Source organism: Elephantulus edwardii, unplaced genomic scaffold (assembly GCF_000299155.1).
Source record: "Elephantulus edwardii isolate Elephantulus edwardi_28Jun2011 unplaced genomic scaffold, EleEdw1.0 scaffold00141, whole genome shotgun sequence".
Lineage (NCBI taxonomy): Eukaryota > Metazoa > Chordata > Mammalia > Macroscelidea > Macroscelididae > Elephantulus > Elephantulus edwardii.
In genome coordinates, this window is record NW_006399891.1 from 7,056,910 (window position 1) to 7,074,147 (window position 17,238).

The following is a 17,238-nucleotide window of genomic DNA, read 5'->3' on the forward strand; positions in this document are numbered from 1 at the left end:
CTTTTTTCATATGCTTAATTTTTAATTTTTCTGTGAACTTTGTAATCTTATCTTTTGCCCTTTTTCTATCAAGTTTTGAGGTTCTCCCCCCTAGATTTCTAAGAGTCCTTTGGATATCAGATAGGCTGCTCTGTAATATAATTTACAAGTATTTTCTCTTGCTTTATAATTGACCTCTGCTTTTGCTTAATTTTTTTTTTTGTCATACAAAAAGTGTATGTGTGAAGGTCTGAAGCAGTCTACGTGTTCAATCTTTTGTTGCTTCCAATTATGCATTTTTAGGACAATCTTCTTCACTCTGAGATGAAAAGAATTCACTCATGTTTTCTTCCTGTGCTTGTGTGGCTTCACTTTTTATGCTTGTAACTTTGGTCTACTTGGAATTTATTCTGGGGCAGGGTGTGAAGTACAGGTTCTAATTATATCTTTTTCCAAATGGTCACTGCATATTCTTAAGAAGGGCAGCTAGAATAAAATCTCTGAGAATGCTTCTGCTTTGGTGACCAGGTGATTCTTTAGCACCAGAAAGCTGTGTGACGCTGTCCTGCACGTGTATTTACAAGGGGTCATTTTACGTCTTTCATCTAGATACAGATGAGATTGGAGATTTGGGTGAGAAAATGGCCAATACAGGGGACATAAATAACCCAGGATTTTCAGTCAAATAGACAGACATTAAAGTTAAGATTAAGGTATTGGCAGACAGCTTTCTCTTCTTCTTCCTTCAACTCATAAACTTTCAGTGGCTCCTCATTGCCCACAGATTTAGTTTCAATTTCTTACACGGGTCCAGGTCCTCCATATGTTGCCTTTCTTACTCATTGTTTTGGATAGAATTGTGTCTCCCCCAAAACATACACTGAACTCCTATCCCCTGTACCCATGACTGTGTCATGCTTGGAAATAGGGTCTTTGAAGACATTATCAGTTAGGGCAGCAAGAGGTACAGCGGGTTCTAATCCTACCTGATTGGTGTCCTTATAGCTTATCTATGGAAGTGGTTTTGTTGATTTATAAGTGTGTTGTTATTATGTTTTGTCTTAGGCTATGTTCTCTAAAGAAACAAAACCAATGCAGAAACTTATAGCTAAGTTGATAGGTCATGAACAGTTGTTATGTAATGAGGTGTCACAGATTTGACTACTCCTCATAGTTATCCTACAGATTGGAACCTCACCCTATTCCATTCTATCCTTACCATCTCCAACATGCTTGAGCCCATTGTTACAGTGTCAGATCCTCTCTTTTGCAGACCCTCTGTCTTTCCCTGCATAAAGTCTTTTTCCATAGACTGAACCATCCTGACAACATACCCAAAGTACATGCTGCAAAGTTTCACTCTCCATGCCTCTAAGGAGAACCCTAGTTACACTTCTTCTAAGACAGATGTGTTTGTTCTTTTGGCAGTTGATGGCATATTCAATACTATTTGCCAACACCACATTTCAAAGGCGTAGACTCTTCTTTGGGCCTCCTTATTCATTATGCAACTTTCAGATGCATGGGAAACAATTGACAATATCATGACTTGGGTTTATTTCTTTATTGTAAGAAAATGGCTAAAGTGCTTGTAGAGACTGGCAAATCCTAGGTACATAGGTCAGACCTCAAGAGAGATGCTTGGAGGGAGGCTAATGAGTCTAAGTCATTGGCAGACAAGTGGGGTCTTGGGCTGCTGGCTTTGGAGGTTTGCGGCTACAGAGGCTGTTGTGTCCAGTGGTTGTCATGAAAGAGCAGGCCTGCAGAAGGTTAACATTGGTGATAGGCAAGTCGTAAGTTGACAAATATAGTAGGTCACTTGTTCAAATCTGAAGACCAGATAGCCAGATGTATAGCAAAAAAATACAAACATATACTTAATGTAGATCACATGCTTGGGAAGACTTCCCTTTAATCAGATAAGGCAAATCATAGTTTTACAGAATCTCTTCTAATCCTGTCTCATTAATAACATAGAAGTTAGGATTTACAGTACATAGGATAGTTACACTATAGTGAGGACTATGGCTTAGCCAAATTTACACACAAATTTGAGGGGCACAACTCAATCCAGAACATACCCCAACCCTCATTAAGTTGTCCTCATTACTTCCCTTCCTCCTATGATCCCCTCTGGCGCTTAATAATTAGATTTGGCTTGGACCTGACAGAATCCCATCTCCTCTGCTGGACTCCCTGCAACCTTGAAGTCTGGTACCAACAGTAACAGTATTTTTGGGGAGTTCAACCTAGGACTGACACTGCCTTAACCCTTCAAGTTAGGCATTTAAGGTTTTGGTATTATCTCCAATTTACAGCTGAAGAAACTGAAGCTTGGAGAGCTGCCATAAACAAGCTCTCCATCTCTAACATAGGGTTTGACACAGCCCTGGACCTTGGCTGTTCTGGCCAATTTTCAGCTTCAATTACTGTTTGAATGCCAGCACTTTCCAAAGTTTAGTCTCTGACTAAATGAGTCTCTGACCCATACTTCGTAATCTTGTCCAGTTGTCCACTGTGCCGGTCTCTCTTGCATCTCAGCTCAGTCTTTCCCAAATTGACACTGGTCTCTATCCCCCAACTTTGATTTTTCTTAGGTCTCAGAAAGTGGCACCACTTATGCCCTCAAGCAGAAACCTGGGGTCATTACTCTTCTTCTTCACCTCCAACTTGTAGTTAATCGCCAGGTCCTCCCTGGGACATTCTATGAGCCCCGAGAACAGCATGTCACTTTGCTAGAATGTCTCCTATGCCTCCTCTCCTGGTCCCTGCATCCAATCTCCACCCAGCAGTTCTTCATCAGATTCTAACATTTTAAAGCCATATCAGTGAGTGCAGGATAAAGGTCAAACTGCTTCACCTGGTTCTCAATCCCATTTATGACACAGCCTTACTTGTGACTCCACTTCCTCCTAGCCTTAGTCTTGAAAGGTTTAGCCTGTATTACGTTTACTCCCAAGCTCCCTGTATTTTGACCTGGAGCTAGATGTGCTTCACAGGGCCTCTTGTTGCACAACTTTCTAGGGGCAGAAAAACACTTGAGCATTTGGTAAGATAGGTCTATAAGTAGGACTTCAGTAAGCATTAAGATTGAGGGACTAAAAGCATGTGTTGTGTGCAGAGACTCAGAACAGGTCTCTTAATTCATCTCAGGGGTTCTGAGAAGACTTACTGATTAACACTGGAGATAAGTCTTGAAGGAAGAATAGGGGTGGTCCAGCTAAGCGGAGGGAGCATTCCTGTTTATACCTCTGGTATTAGTTGAGTGTCAGACATATAAGGCTTATTACACAAGCTCAGTGAAATATATTGAAAAGATGCTGAAGACTTTCTTTAAACTGAAGCAGGAAATCACATAGGTCTCACAGGAAGTGGACTGTTGTCAAGCTCTCCTTTCTTCTGACAGCTCTATGTCTCTTGTCACTACATCAGCTCCTCCCTCATCCCTTACTTCTTAACCTCTGCTGTAGATGGTGACCTCTCAGGGACACAACTCAAGAGGGCACAAGGGTGGGGTGTATTGTGTGGGACTTGCACCCCTTGGATCTCAAAGCATTGAAGGGTACTCCCTCCCTTAAGTTGTGCAAAGTAGCAAGCCTTCACCAACACTGCCTGTTTCAGCTTTGGGACTCTTCAGGGTAAATTCTCAAGGCTGCGTGAAGAAAGTCTCCACTCAGTCCAATTAGAAGAACGTGTGTGTGAGAGACTGAAAGCGAGAGATCAGTGAGTGTGAGAGCAAAAGCAAGCTTGAGAAGGGTTTTAGTGGGGAGCTTAGGCCATGGACAGATTCTGTTAGAAGGAAGCATAGCGCACAGCTCAACCCCTATACCCCCCCCCATACCCCCATATAGGCATAAGTGAAGAAGTCAGTGAAGAAATTATTTACAGATGTGTGAGCTGCTTCAGAAAAACTAAATATGGTGATGGTTCCCAGGATGGTACTAACACTGGGGAACTGTTATCACTTCTGGACATGAAAACACAAGATGAGAGAGTCACTACCGATACACAACTAAGAAGCCATGCAGAAGCTATTGATGGTAACCAGGTGGGAAAGGTCTTTCTCTTTTCCACCCACCTCACTTCCCAAGTGCAATAGTAAGCCAGAAGACAAATTCCGGTGTGGCAAGTGGAGGTCAGTTGCTACTCTGACCAGCAGTGGATAGAGAGGGTAGCTAGTATGGAAGGAGAGGAAAGATTCTGGGCAAAGTCAAGGATGTGTGAAATCACGTGGTGCTCCATGTTACTATAAGACACAGTGCTAGTCAGTTAGGGAAAGATTCCCAGAAACCGTGGACACGGCTAGGCTATGGGGGTGTCTTGAGTTACTGTCATAAACTTGGGCTTGATCCTGCAGGAAATTCAGGGCTCTAGTCAGGAGGCTACCACACAGAAAGCTGGATGCTTAAGTGGGAAGACAATTCAAATGGATAAACTTCCAGCCGTGAGGGGGAAATGGTTTTGATTGGTGCTGTCCTCCCAAAGCTTTCCCATCTCATTGCGTCTAGAAGCACCCCTGTTTGGAATGGGCAAACTCAAATGAAAGTAGCATCAGCCAAAACAGGAAGTTATTGCCTCAAGGAAGACCAAAATGAAGCTGTTGTCAGAGGCTTGTTGCTGTTAAGGAGCTACAACCTAGTCTTCTCTTTCTGATGCTCTTATTGCCTTTCCCACCTTTTAGCAGGATTTCTTGAAGACTGTTGAAGAAAAGAAGGGGAAGAACATTCTCTTTGTACCCATTTAGTGATCCCAGAGAAAAGGAGGGAAAAAACAACAAAAAACTTCAAATAACTCTTTTAGTATCCATATATAAAGACTAAGGAAGTACCCTGATTGGCCTACTAGTGTCATATATCCAGCCATGAAACAATCACTGGCCAGACGGGAGAGGCTCAGATTGGCTAAGCTTGACCCAGGTGCCTGTGATCTGGAGGTGGGTGCTGGAATCATCAAGCCCACCTGCTTCTGGAGAACTGAAGAAGGGCAGTTAACCTTCACAAAAGTGGTAGAGCTTTTCTTTTACTTTTCAGAGTGTACTGGGGTGGGAGGGGTGGGCAGGGAGAAAAGTACAACAATGAATGAATGGAAATCCAAAGTCTCTGTAAATTTTCATTGACACTAATAATAAAAAAGAAATTTTAAAAAAGCAGTAGAGCTGCATGATAGGTAGACACATTCAAGGGACACATACTGTATATATGTATATATTAGGTCAGCAACCACCTGCTCCCTTATGGCTTAGACTTTTCATTTACCTTCTTTAAAAGACCAGCTGAGAAGCCTCAGTCACGAAGAAGTAGGACTCTGACCAACATCTGTTTAGCAAACACCCAAACCAAGCTTAGAGAAGCAGAAAATACTCTGGAGGTCCAAACTGGAAGATGGTGGTAAGGCTGTCTGCCTATTTGTTCAGGCTCTTCTCACAATCCCCTGGTGGTCCATATTGAAATAACAATTATCATTCTTTTTCCAGACACTGTATAAACAGCAACAATGTTGTTATGGCCCCCCTGAGGGCCAGAAGTTGATGAGCTCAGTGTATCACTGCTCCTTCCATTAGGAACACATTCTAGCAGGAGGAGACCTCAAACCACATAAGGCTGGGAATTGCAACCCTGGGATTCTTGAGTTAGAGCTCTGGAGTAGTGCCTGTTCCCCTGGCCCACCTCTTAACCATAATTATTTTAATCACAGATGGTCTCAGAAATACCTGAAAGCTTTGGAGTATGGGCCCTGATCTAAATGCAAAAACAAGAGCTCCTTCCTATCAAATAATGGAAGAATAAAACTGGGAAAATGTCTACCTCTTTTTCTCCCCAGTCATTCCATTCCTGTACCCCAAGCAGACTCTACCTGGTGTATAAATACAACATAATTAAGTATTTGCAAGGCCAACTTCTGGGAGAGATGAATGTGAATGGTAAGCACAGTTAATACAATAACAAAACTAACATTTATTGAGTGGGAACCAATGCTAATTATATCCCATTGCCTTGTTGAATTGGAATCACAGTCAATTAAGCATTATTGATACCCCTACATTACAGACATTTTTTGGGGAGAGCTTCTATCATGGATGAGGACACAAACCTTACCAATTAGTATAATAGTAAGAACTTGCATACAAACCTATGTCTGTCTGAATCTAGAATTTCTGGCTTCTCCCAATTGCCTTGGTGACAATATTTACTGGTTGACTCTCCAGTTGAGTTCCCACCTCTTCTGTTAGCCCATGGACCAAAGCCTATGGCTAAAAACATTGTCAGATATTCAAGGTTTGAAGGTGGATGAGCAGGGATGAAATATAGGCTCTGCTCACATAGGCTATTATTCTTCACAGGGCAAGTGTGTGCTTGATTTGGGTTCCTCAGTGATGTCCAGTCAGAATAAAACAATAGTTGGCCCTCTATAGTGTTCCCAAGGCTGTAAGTTGAATAGGAGGAGATTGCCCATCTTTCTTCTTTTTTTTTTTTTTCAATAAATGTTTAATATCAGAGTTTAAGAAGTCCAAAATATGATGGTTTTGTTTCCAGCTTTTACCACATCTCTAAGTTTCTTGAAAAACTATGCACAGCAGCCAATAGAATACTTTGTAACAAATTTAAAAAATTGAACTTACATGAGTCACTACTGCTCTCAGGGTTTGAAATAGTTCTTTCTGGCTTTACAAACAATTCCATTTCTTCTTTCTGAAACCTTGCTGTATTTCAGAACTTGTTTTATTAGTCAATAAACCCAGCAATGTTCAAAGAGCAATTTTTCCTTAAAATACTAGATAGACTCTTCAGGGATCAGTGACCGCCAACGCGACTGCAGGTTTTTTATTATAGAGTTCGCCATACTACCAAGTTTCTCGTGCATTTCAAATAGTTGGCTTCCTGAATAACTATGTAGATCTTCTGAATTTAGCTGAAGAGCAAGTGCACTTATCTGTGCCACAAGATTTTTGGATAATGGAGAATCTAAAGAAACTGGATCAATCAAATCTGAGGCAAATTTTTCTTCTTCAGAAGAGGGAGATTTACTTTCTATTCCATTAAAGTTTTTTCTGAAATATCAAAAACTGGAATCTCTTCTAATCCACGAGACTTCATCTGCTGTTCATGATATATTCTGAGGGCCTTTTTTACATTGGATACTTTTGGAGAACGGATGGGAAGAGTTTTTATTTCAGATGCTGTAAGAGTACTCAAATCACCAATTGTTTTTATATTCTTGGCTCTAATGAGTTGTCCTAGTCCTCTTGCCCACATGTTTGATGTAATCTGAGGTAAAATGATATCCACTGGTGCAACACAGTTCACCAAAGCTGGGTAGACACTTTCGTGTGTTGGGCTTGACACAGACTCTTTGGCCATTTCTGCAATCTTAGATTGTGCAGTAGGTGAAGTTTTAACACTTTTTAATAGTACAGGAGAACTACTTGAAGAAGAATGGGGTCTAACAATGGAGCATCGTCTGTCAATGTCATCTGCCAGTCCTGCTTGGTATATTGGATCTGCAAAGGAGACACGGCGAACCTTGTTAACAGGTGATGGGATCTCATCTTCCTGGGGTCTTTTCTGTCCTCTCTTTAAAATGCTGGTGGATGGAGAAGCCAAAGGAGACCAGACATGTAAAGCATGCAGGCCACTAGGACTGTCATTAGCTGACAAAAGGCAAGGATCAAGTTCCCTCAGTTTTTGAGGAGACAAATTGTCTGCTGCCATCAGTTCAGAGACAGTGGTTCCAGATGTTAGAGACTGTGGTGATTCTATTTTGTCTGAAGTATGGTAAGGCTCCTCTAAAATTTCATTATGATTGTCTATAATCATCTGATTGTCATCTAATTTTGTTTCTTCAGATTTATTAAGTTCTGTATTTGTTTCAGTTTTATCAGAGTCAATTTGTCTTTCTTCAGTGTTCACTTCAAGTTTATCAAAAACAGAGTCATCAATTTCTACATTCAACTTCTTTGTTTCAGTTTCTTCTGGCTCAAATGTTTTGGTAATTATATTCTCAGCCTCTGTGTGATTCAAACTATTAGTGTCATCATTTACTTCTTCAACTCTGGCTTCTTCACAGTGTTCCACTTCAGCATTCACAGTTTCAGGTGAATGTGCATCAGATTTATCACTTCCTCCATCTGGTTCCCTATTATTGGTTCAGAAATCTCCATTTGAACACTTTCTTGTAGAGGTAGCCTAGCATTACAAGGGCTAGGTTCTGAATGAAGTTCCTCAGTTGTCAATTTAGCATTCAGTTCTTCAGCTGTATTGGCTGATTCTTTGTGCCCTTCTTTCTTTTCTGTTGTCTCTTCTTCAGAAACTACAGTTTTGGCATTCTCTTGTTCAGAGGGGGTACTTTCAAATTTACTACTTTCTCGCTCCAATTCCATAACCTCCACTTCCTCTAGATTGGATTCTTTTATTCTACATGCATTTGCAGCAACAGACAAGAAGAGCATCCCAGGGTTTGCTTTCCAGTATTGAGAACTCAGAATCTGATAGTTCTGAGGTAAAAGAAGAAGGTTCTAAAAAGAAGAGATCTGCAAAATGGAAAAACACAAGCAGTGACACTGAACAGCAGGAAGAGAAAGTAGTCAAAGAGGAATGTGTAAGAGTTGACAGTCTCCCTCATGACGGTAAAACAAGTTCTGAAGTAGACTTGTCTTCTAAGACTTTTGATCAAAAAGAGGAAACTATTGTAATGCCTCAGGATTCTAGAGTATCTTCAGATTTGTTAGAAGTTTCTGATGTTCCAGATACACATGAGGGAAAAAGTAAAACTAACAGATGCCCAGAATATTCCATTTCAAGTCCACCTGTGGTGGAATCAAATCTAAGAACTAGAAATGCTAATAAAAGAATGCATAAGCGAGATTCTTCAGAAAGTAACGCTGCAGAGGAATCCTCAAGTGCAGGGACACCAGACATGTCATTGGCTTCTGAAAAACCTGTACAGACACCTGAATGCCAGCACAAGAGAAGTAAAAGAGTAAGAAGATCCAAAGGCTGTGAGTGCTGTGGAGAAAAATCACAGCCTCAGGAAAAGCCATCCATTGGGTTAAAAACCATGGAAAATTCTAATTTAAAGATCATGGAAACAAAAAAGACAGATTTACAAACAACAGTAACGATACCAGAAACGTCTAAAGTTGATCAGCATTCAGAAGGAAAACTTTCCGATAAATACCATAGTGTCAGTTTTAATTTGGGTCTCAAGTTGGAGAGTGATACTTGTAATGATTCATTAATTGTATCAGAAACAGAATTAAAAGAAAACACTACCCAAGAATCACTTCATTCTGAAATGACCCATTTTAACAAAGAAACTCATGGCATGGATTCCAGCCAAGAAGTTACTCTTGAGAGTCAAGAAACATGTGATAAAAATTTTCAGACAGTTGGTCCAGATTTAGATTTAGGTGATTCTAAAGATGTTTCACAGGCAAATTCTCTTTTGGAGATGAAAGAAGACCCAGAAGCTACAACAAAGGAGCCCATCTTTCTTCTATGGAGATGCTGGTGGATTCGAACTACCAAAAAGGTGTGGCCTTTAGATTAGCTGTGAAACTGCTGTGAACTATGTCAACACCGTTCCCTACCACAAAGCTGGCAGGTGTCAGCTCCAGGTCTATGTTGGACAGTTTAAGAGTTCTGACAGTAACCACAGTTACACAGCACACACTTGCCCCTTAATCACAGGATGCTGCTTTGCATTGTGACCCAGTCGGTTCCCATGGCAAATCTTTCTGTGCTCATACTTGACCCAGCATGTTCTTGTCTTCAGCTGCTCACTTCTTTGGTTCCTTCTCCCTACAATACCCTTTTTTCCCCCAATGGCATCCTCCCTTTGTGGTCAATAAAGCTCCTTTAAAACTCAGCTCAGTGTCTATTTTTCAAAAAGCCCTTAAGACACCATGTTTAGACTTCATTTCGCTCTCTACCATTCTCCTAGGCTGCTTTGTGTGGGTTAAGCATGATTAAATTCTGCCTCACGATCTACCTAGCCCTTATATGTGTGGAGCCCGAGCCAAGCATTTTCTACAGGAATCTCGAATCCTCGTTTTCATGCATGCCATCATGCCTACGTCACAGAGGAAAAAACAGAGGCTTAACCAGTTTAAAGTCCTGTCCAGGTTTGCATTGGCTAGGCAGTAGCAGAAACGAGTCGAGGTTTTGTGATTGCAAAGCTACCTCTGGTTTACTATGAATGCCATGTTGTCACTGTTGTGTGCCATGGAGTTGGAACAGCCCCATAGCTAATCCTCCAGCAGAGTTTTCAGAGGCCTTAAATCGGAGTTTGCCCATCCGGCAACCGGCAGATTAGAACCCTCTACATTTGGGATTGCAGCGCAGTTCTTACGACGAGGCTACTGGATCTCCTGACGGTCATGATTAGGGTGCAAGTGTTAGGAGTTTGGTTCTGTCTCAGAAGTGGGACTTTGGCAAAAATATTTTGCAAAGGAAGGAAGATTGTCCTTGTCCATATTTTCGTTCCTCTGCTAGGTGAGTTGCAACTGTTTAGGGGTCAAATGCAGCCCTTAACCACGCATGCCCCAGTGATTCTTTGGAAAATAAGATCATAGCTCTGTGACAGAACACGGAGACCCTGGAAGTACCGGGATCTGCCAAAGGAAGAAACGTTACAGAGTAAAGGTAGAAAGGCGCTCCAACCACACCCAACTAAAGCGAACTTGTTTATTCCAAGAATAATTCCTCTGCCACAACCCCCTCCCGCCGGGCCCGATCACGTGGACTTCCCTGCCCCTCCCCTCCGATTTTTCGCGTGGCTCCTCCCTCCGAGCCGGCACTTCTTTCTGCCTCCCTCGGAGTCACAAGATCTCTCAGGCGACCTCCTCTAGGATCCTTCCGCCTGTCCCCGCCCCCTAAACTTAAGAAACTCTCCTTGATACTATCTTGATAAATAAACACGGTCAGTGATGAGTGTAATGTCTTCTTCCATCCAACTGAGATGTCAAATAATGCCTCATGTTGTTTTGTTTAAGAGAGAGGTAGGACGTCGCTGGGGATTCTTTGTCGTGGCGGAAGTCGCAATCTCGCAGGCATTTAACGAATGGGGGGAGGTGCTGTACGTCCAAGATGGCGGCGCCCTGTAGGCTGGAGGAACTGTGAGGTAAACAGCTGAGGGGGAGGAGACGGTGGGTGAGTATGGGGGTGTCGCCCCCTCTTTTTCTCGAGGGCTTTTCGGGGCATCTCTGGCACAGTAATCCCACTCTAAGAGGCTCTAGGGGATTAGAACAAGGGGTTCCCTTATCGCGGAGTGGAGCCGGGGAAGGGGGTTCGGTGATCTTTCCCCTCCCTCTTATTACGCGCTGTCTCCGCCGGGGCCCGAAAGGGGCTGGCGGGTTCCTGGGGAAGAGAGGCGGGCCAGGCCGACACTTGGTCGTTCTTCGGCGGCCGAGGGGACGGCTACACTCGGGCCGAGGCCAGGGGTGAGAGATGGACCCTTTGGCAGCCCCCCGCTGGGTAGAGTGACAGGTTCGCGCAGGTTCCTGGCGGTGGAGGAGAGACACTTGGAGGGCAGGGAAGGGCCGGTGTGTGTGGGGAGGCCGTCCTAGGACTGGCTGGGCTGGGGTGGGTCGGAATTTGGGGGGGTGGAGAATGAATGGACGCTGCCAGTGGGTATCCGGGACTCCCCTGGGCTCTGTCTCCTCTGAAATACGCGTAACTGGAGTGTCTTGCTCGGGAGGGACTTGGAGATGTTTAACTGACAATGAAAGACAGTTACCTTAAAGTCGGCAGAGGCAATTTCTAAAGGGACGACTATTTGCACAGCTACTCCTAAGGCGTTCATTCATTCATTTGAGGAACGGGAGGGGGTGAAGAGTTTGCAGTCCCGAGACCTTTGGGAATTAGAGCTCTTCCTTTGTGTTTCCTGCTTGGTGTGTTTTGGAGTTGGGAGGGGGCGCGGTCCTGCTAACTACCAGCAGCGCCTAACGTCTATGGATTGCTCTTCTGTGATGGTCCCCTTAGCCTTGACGACAAAGGGGCGAGGCAACCGCTGTAATACCTGAATTTCTTAGATGAAAAAACTAAAGCCCTCAGAGACTGGGTTACCTTGTCCCCTGTGACCCTGCAACATGTACCAGAGTCAGGGCTGGACCCCAGTTCTGATTCCATAGGTGATGCTCCTTGCATTATATTTACACCCCATACCTCCCTCTTAATCTGCTTTTTGATAGAAGTTAGCCCCTGTCACTCTAGTTAAGTGATTAGAAAGAATTATTTGACCAAGTGTTGCATTTCTGCTTGTGTGTATGTGTGTGTGTGTGTGTATTTCGTTTTGAAGGGGGAGGGTGTTCCCTCTGGTTGGGCATATCAGTGTTGTGCCTGTAAATTTGCTAGTCTAAATTAGGCTCAAATAAAGTAGGCATTGTTTTTATAAAACTGATAAGCTTATGGCAAACAGTAGTCCTGCTAAAATGGTTGCTAGACTTTTTAATGGAAAACTTAGACATTTCACTTTATATAGAGTAAGATGTTAAAGTACTAAAATAGAGTAATAGTCTTCTGATATACTTTAATTTATAATTTTGAGATCAACTTGGAGTCATCTGAATTCAGACCTGCTGGCAAAGTGGAGCTGTAAATTCCAAGAAGCATTTAAAAACCTAATCTTGTGGGAACCCTTGATTTACAGAGCAACCACCTGTGATTCTTAAGTTGAACATTCATTCTCCAGTAAACCTGGAATATGCAAATGTGAAAACTGATTTAGGGTTTTATAGGGAAATGTGCCTTTAACAGTCATGCATCAGGCAAATGAGGCTCCTTAGAAACCCTGAAGCATTCTTTGCCATTGCCCTAGGGAGCTGCAGAATCTTCCTCTAACCACCTGGTGCAGACTTAGGGGGTATTTATAGAAGATGTAAATGGAAAATACCCTCTTACTAAAGTTAATATCTTATCCAAAATACACTTACATCACATGCTTAGAAGGGCACATGATGTAAGATTTCTTTACTTCATGGATTTCCTGGTGTCATAAAGCCATGGCGTGTTCCTAAATCCTTACTTAGAAAGAAGGTGGCTTCCAGCTTTCGTAGTTGTTTTCATTAAATTGAACTGTCTCAGATCCTGTGACTCAGTTGTTTGCTTCTCAGCTGAGTGAAGACGAAAAATATCAGCTGCTGCTGCTCTGGTAGATGTAATGTGGTGCTTTTTGTGCATACCTCCTTTCATTTGTGAGATGAAAGAGCATAGTCTTTCCTGGCATAACACAAATGTATACTTGTGTATGCTGTGTTTATGAATAGTGAAATTCCCAGAAAAAGGGATACAAACTCTAGTGTTTATAAGAACCTCCTTGCGCAGATGTCAGTCCCCATTGTAGGTAGAACCAGAGTTTCAGTCTTGGACATTACCTAGAGAATGTATTCTGATAGAAGCCTTAGGCGATACTGAGGTGTACCAGATCAGAAGTTGAGGACAATTTGCTTAAAGTTTCTATTTGACTATTTTTCTTCTGGTTATACTTTATTGTAGAGGCATATCTTAAAATAGCTTCTAATCTCTGATGAGTGTAGTGGTGGGTGAATTTTCAACTGTAAATTAGAACTGACTTTATTTTACAGCTTTGCCATCTGCAGATTAAGGTACAAGTAGGTTCTTTTCCAGATTCCCAGGCCACAGGAACTAAAATTAGCTTCTCCTAAATTATTGATGTTCATGGGTGCAGAGGAGCCAAATTCAGCAATAGATAGATAGCTACCATTGACGCCGGCTTGTCGTGACCTTATGTACAACTGAATGAAAAATCATCTTTAATGTCACCTATTATATCTTCAGGTCTGTTACATATTTTGTGCCAGTCCATCTCATGGAGGGTTTCCCTTGCTCTTGCTAGCCCTCACTTTTCCCAAATGCAATGTCTTCCTCCAGTAATTGATCCCTCTTTGTTGATGTGTCCAAAACAAATGAACCAGACAGTGTTCTGTTGTGATCCATAGCATTTTCATTGACTTAAGTTTTAGAAATAGATCACCAGAACTTTCTTTCTAATCTTAGTCTAAAAACTCCTCTGAAACTTATATACCGTGGGTGGAATTTATGAGGTAGATTAATAGGAGGATTTTTTTTTCTTATGTCACCAATGGTAATGATTTAATACAGTTTGCATAAAATACTTCTTTTAAGACTTAGTTAAAAATTAGTTGTCTAAAAGAAGTCTATCAATCAGCAATTTGGGATTATTCTATTTTTTGAGCTATAGTTCCTAGAATATGGTTGTTGTTGTTGTTGTTATGTGTCGTCGAGTCGCCTGCGACTCATAGCGACCCTATGTAGAACAGCCCTAAACCCCGCTCTGTCCTGTGCCAATCGCACTGTCTCCGACACTCCCATCCCAATTATCCCAATCACTGAATCAATCCACCTCATAGAGGGCCTTCCTCTCCTGTGCTATCCCTCCACTCTCCCAAGCATGATGTCCCTCTCCAAGGACCGTTCTCTCCTCACAGCATGTCCAAAGTATGTTAGACGGAGCCCCAGAAACCTTGCCTCCAAGGAGCCACCCGGTTTAACCCTTTCCAGGACAAATCTATTTGTTTTCCTAGCAGTCCATGGTATTCTCAATACTCTTCTCCAGCACCACAGCTCAAAGGCATCAATTCTCCTTCTATCCTCCTTGGTCATTGTCCAACTCTCTGATGCATAACAGGTGATTGCGAAGACCATGGCCTGTATCAGACGCACCTTAGTCTCCAAAGAGACACCATTGCTCTTCAGCACTTTGGAGAGGTCCCTAACAGCAGACTTTCCCATTCCAATGCACCTTTTAATTTCCTGGCTGCTGGTGCCAAGACTGTTGACTATGGAGCCAAGCAAACTAAAGCTGTGTACAATCTCAATCTCTTCACCATCCATCCTGATGCTGCCAATTAGTCCAGTGGTGAGAATCTTTGTCTTCTTGACATTGAGCCTCAATCCATATTGTAGGCTGCAGTCCTTGACACTCTGCAGCAGGCGCTTCAGGTCCTCTTCAGTTTCAGCAAGCAGTGTTGTGTCATCCGCATAACGCAGATTGTTGATAAATCGTCCACCAATCTTGACCCCACATTTCTCCTCATAGAGCCCAGCCTCCCGGATAATTTGTTCTGCATATAGGTTGAAAAGGTATGGAGATAGGATGCATCCCTGGCATACGCCCTTCCCAATTTTGAACCATGCAGTATTCCCTTGCTCTGTTCTGACAACTGCCTCCTGGTCCAAGTATAAGTTTCGCATTAGAACGATCAAGTGTTCTGGGATTCCCATTCTTCTCAGAGTCAGCCATAGTTTGTTATGATCTACACAGTCAAATGCCTTTGCATAGTCAATGAAACACAGATAGACATTCCTCTGGTATTCCCTGCTTTCAGCTAAGATCCATCTAACATCAGCTACAATATCTCTAGTACCACGACCCCTTCTAAACCCAGCCTGGACTTCTGGTAGTTCTCTGTTGATGTGCTGTTCCAGTCGTTTTTGGATAATCTTCAGTAAAATCTTGCTTGCATGTGAAATCAGTGAGATTGTTCTGTAGTTTCCACATTCTGTTGGGTCACCTTTCTTTGGGATAGGAACAAATATTGATCTCTTCCAGTCAGTTGGCCAAGTGGTCGTTCTCCAGATTTCTTGGCACAACTTGGTGAGCATGTCCAGGGCAGCATCTGTTAACTGAAATATTTCAATTGGTATACCGTCTATTCCTGGAGCCTTATTTTTTTTGCCATATCCTTCAAAGCAGCCTGAACTTCTTCTTTCATCACCATAGGCTCTTGTTCATATGTTGTTTCATGAAATTCTTCTGTGTCTTCCAATTCCTTTCGATACAGTGACTCAGTATATTCTTTCCACCTTCTTTTAATACTTCCTGGATCATTTAACATTCTGCCGAAAGCATCCTTGATTATAGCAACTCGAGGTTTGAATTTGTTCTTCAGCTCCTTTAGCTTAAGATTTGCTGAGCGAGTTCGGCCCTTTTGATTTTCTGACTCCAACTGCTTGCACATTTCATTGTAATATTTTGCTTTGTCATCCCGTGCTGCCTTTTGAAATCTTCTATTCAACTCTTTAGTATCTTGAGTTCTTCCCTGTGCCTTGGCTTCTCTGCACTCCAGTGCAATTTTTAGAGTCTCTTCTGACATCCATTTTGGTCTTTTCTTCCTCTTCTGTCTTTGCAATGACCGTTTGCACTCTTCGTGGATGATACCCTTGATATCCTCCCACAACTCATCTGGCCTTCGCTCATTAGTCTTCAAAGCCTCATACCTGTTCCTGAGATGGTTCTGAAATTCAGGTGGGATAGACTCAAAGTCATACTTTGGTTGCCTTGGATTTGGTTTAATTTTCCTCAGCTTTAGCTTGAATTTGCGTATGTTTTTCATGGAGAGAGAATAAATGTTTGTTGTTGTTGTTATGTGCCGTCGAGTCGCCTGTGACTCATAGCAACCCTATGTACAACAGCCCTAAACCCTGTTCTATCCCTCACCAATCTGTCTACGACACGCCTATCCACATTACCCCAGTGACTGAATCAATCCATCTCATTGAGGGTCTTTCTCTCCTGCACTGTCCCTCCACCCTCCCAAGCATGACTTCCCTCTCCAAGGACTGGTCCCGCCTTGCAACATGTCCAGAGTATGTCAGATGGAGTTTTAGAATCCTTGATTCCAAGGAGCAGCCTGGTTTCATCCTCTCCAGGACGAACTTGTTTTTCCTCCTTGTAGTCCATGGTATAATAAATACTCTTCTCCAGTACCAAAGCTCAAAGGCATCAACTCTGCTATCTTCCCTAGTCATTGTCCACCTTGCTGATGCATAGCAAGTAATTACAAAGACCATGGCATGTATCAGGTGCACCTTAGTCTCCAGACTGACATTGTTGCTCTCAGTACTTTGGAGAGGTCTCTGAAAGCAGACTTTCCAATGCAATTCGTCTTTTAATTTCCTGGCTGCTGGTACCGAGAGTGTTGATTGTAGAGCCAAGCAAACTGAAGCTGTCAACAATCACAATCTCTTCACCATCTATCATGATGCTGCCAATAGGCCCAGTGGTGAGAATCTTTGTTTTCTTGATGTTGATCTTCAATCCATATTGAAGGCTATATTCCTTGACCTTCTACAGCAAGTGCTTCAGATCCTCCTCAGTTTTCAGCAAGCAGAGTTGTGTCATTTGTATAACGCAGATTGTTGATGAGTCTACCTCTGATCCTGATGCCACACTTCTCCTCATAGAGCCCAGACTCCCGGAAAGTCTGTTTCATATATAGAT

At 42.6% G+C, this 17,238-nt stretch overlaps 1 protein-coding gene and 1 pseudogene across 2 annotated transcripts in view; one reads left to right on the plus strand and one right to left on the minus strand.

Annotated features, from left to right (window-relative positions):
• Nucleotides 1-6,750: 6,750 nt before the first annotated feature.
• LOC102861916 lies at nucleotides 6,751-7,793 on the minus strand (annotated as a pseudogene).
• A 3,247-nt stretch (nucleotides 7,794-11,040) lies between these two features.
• Nucleotides 11,041-17,238, plus strand: part of TSC1 (tuberous sclerosis 1) — an 85,787-nt gene continuing 79,589 nt past the window's right edge. For both annotated transcript variants that reach the window (XM_006894412.1, XM_006894411.1), the window contains exon 1: nucleotides 11,041-11,126. The gene's annotated coding sequence lies outside the window, so the exon portion shown is untranslated. The remainder of the gene's footprint in view (nucleotides 11,127-17,238) is intronic.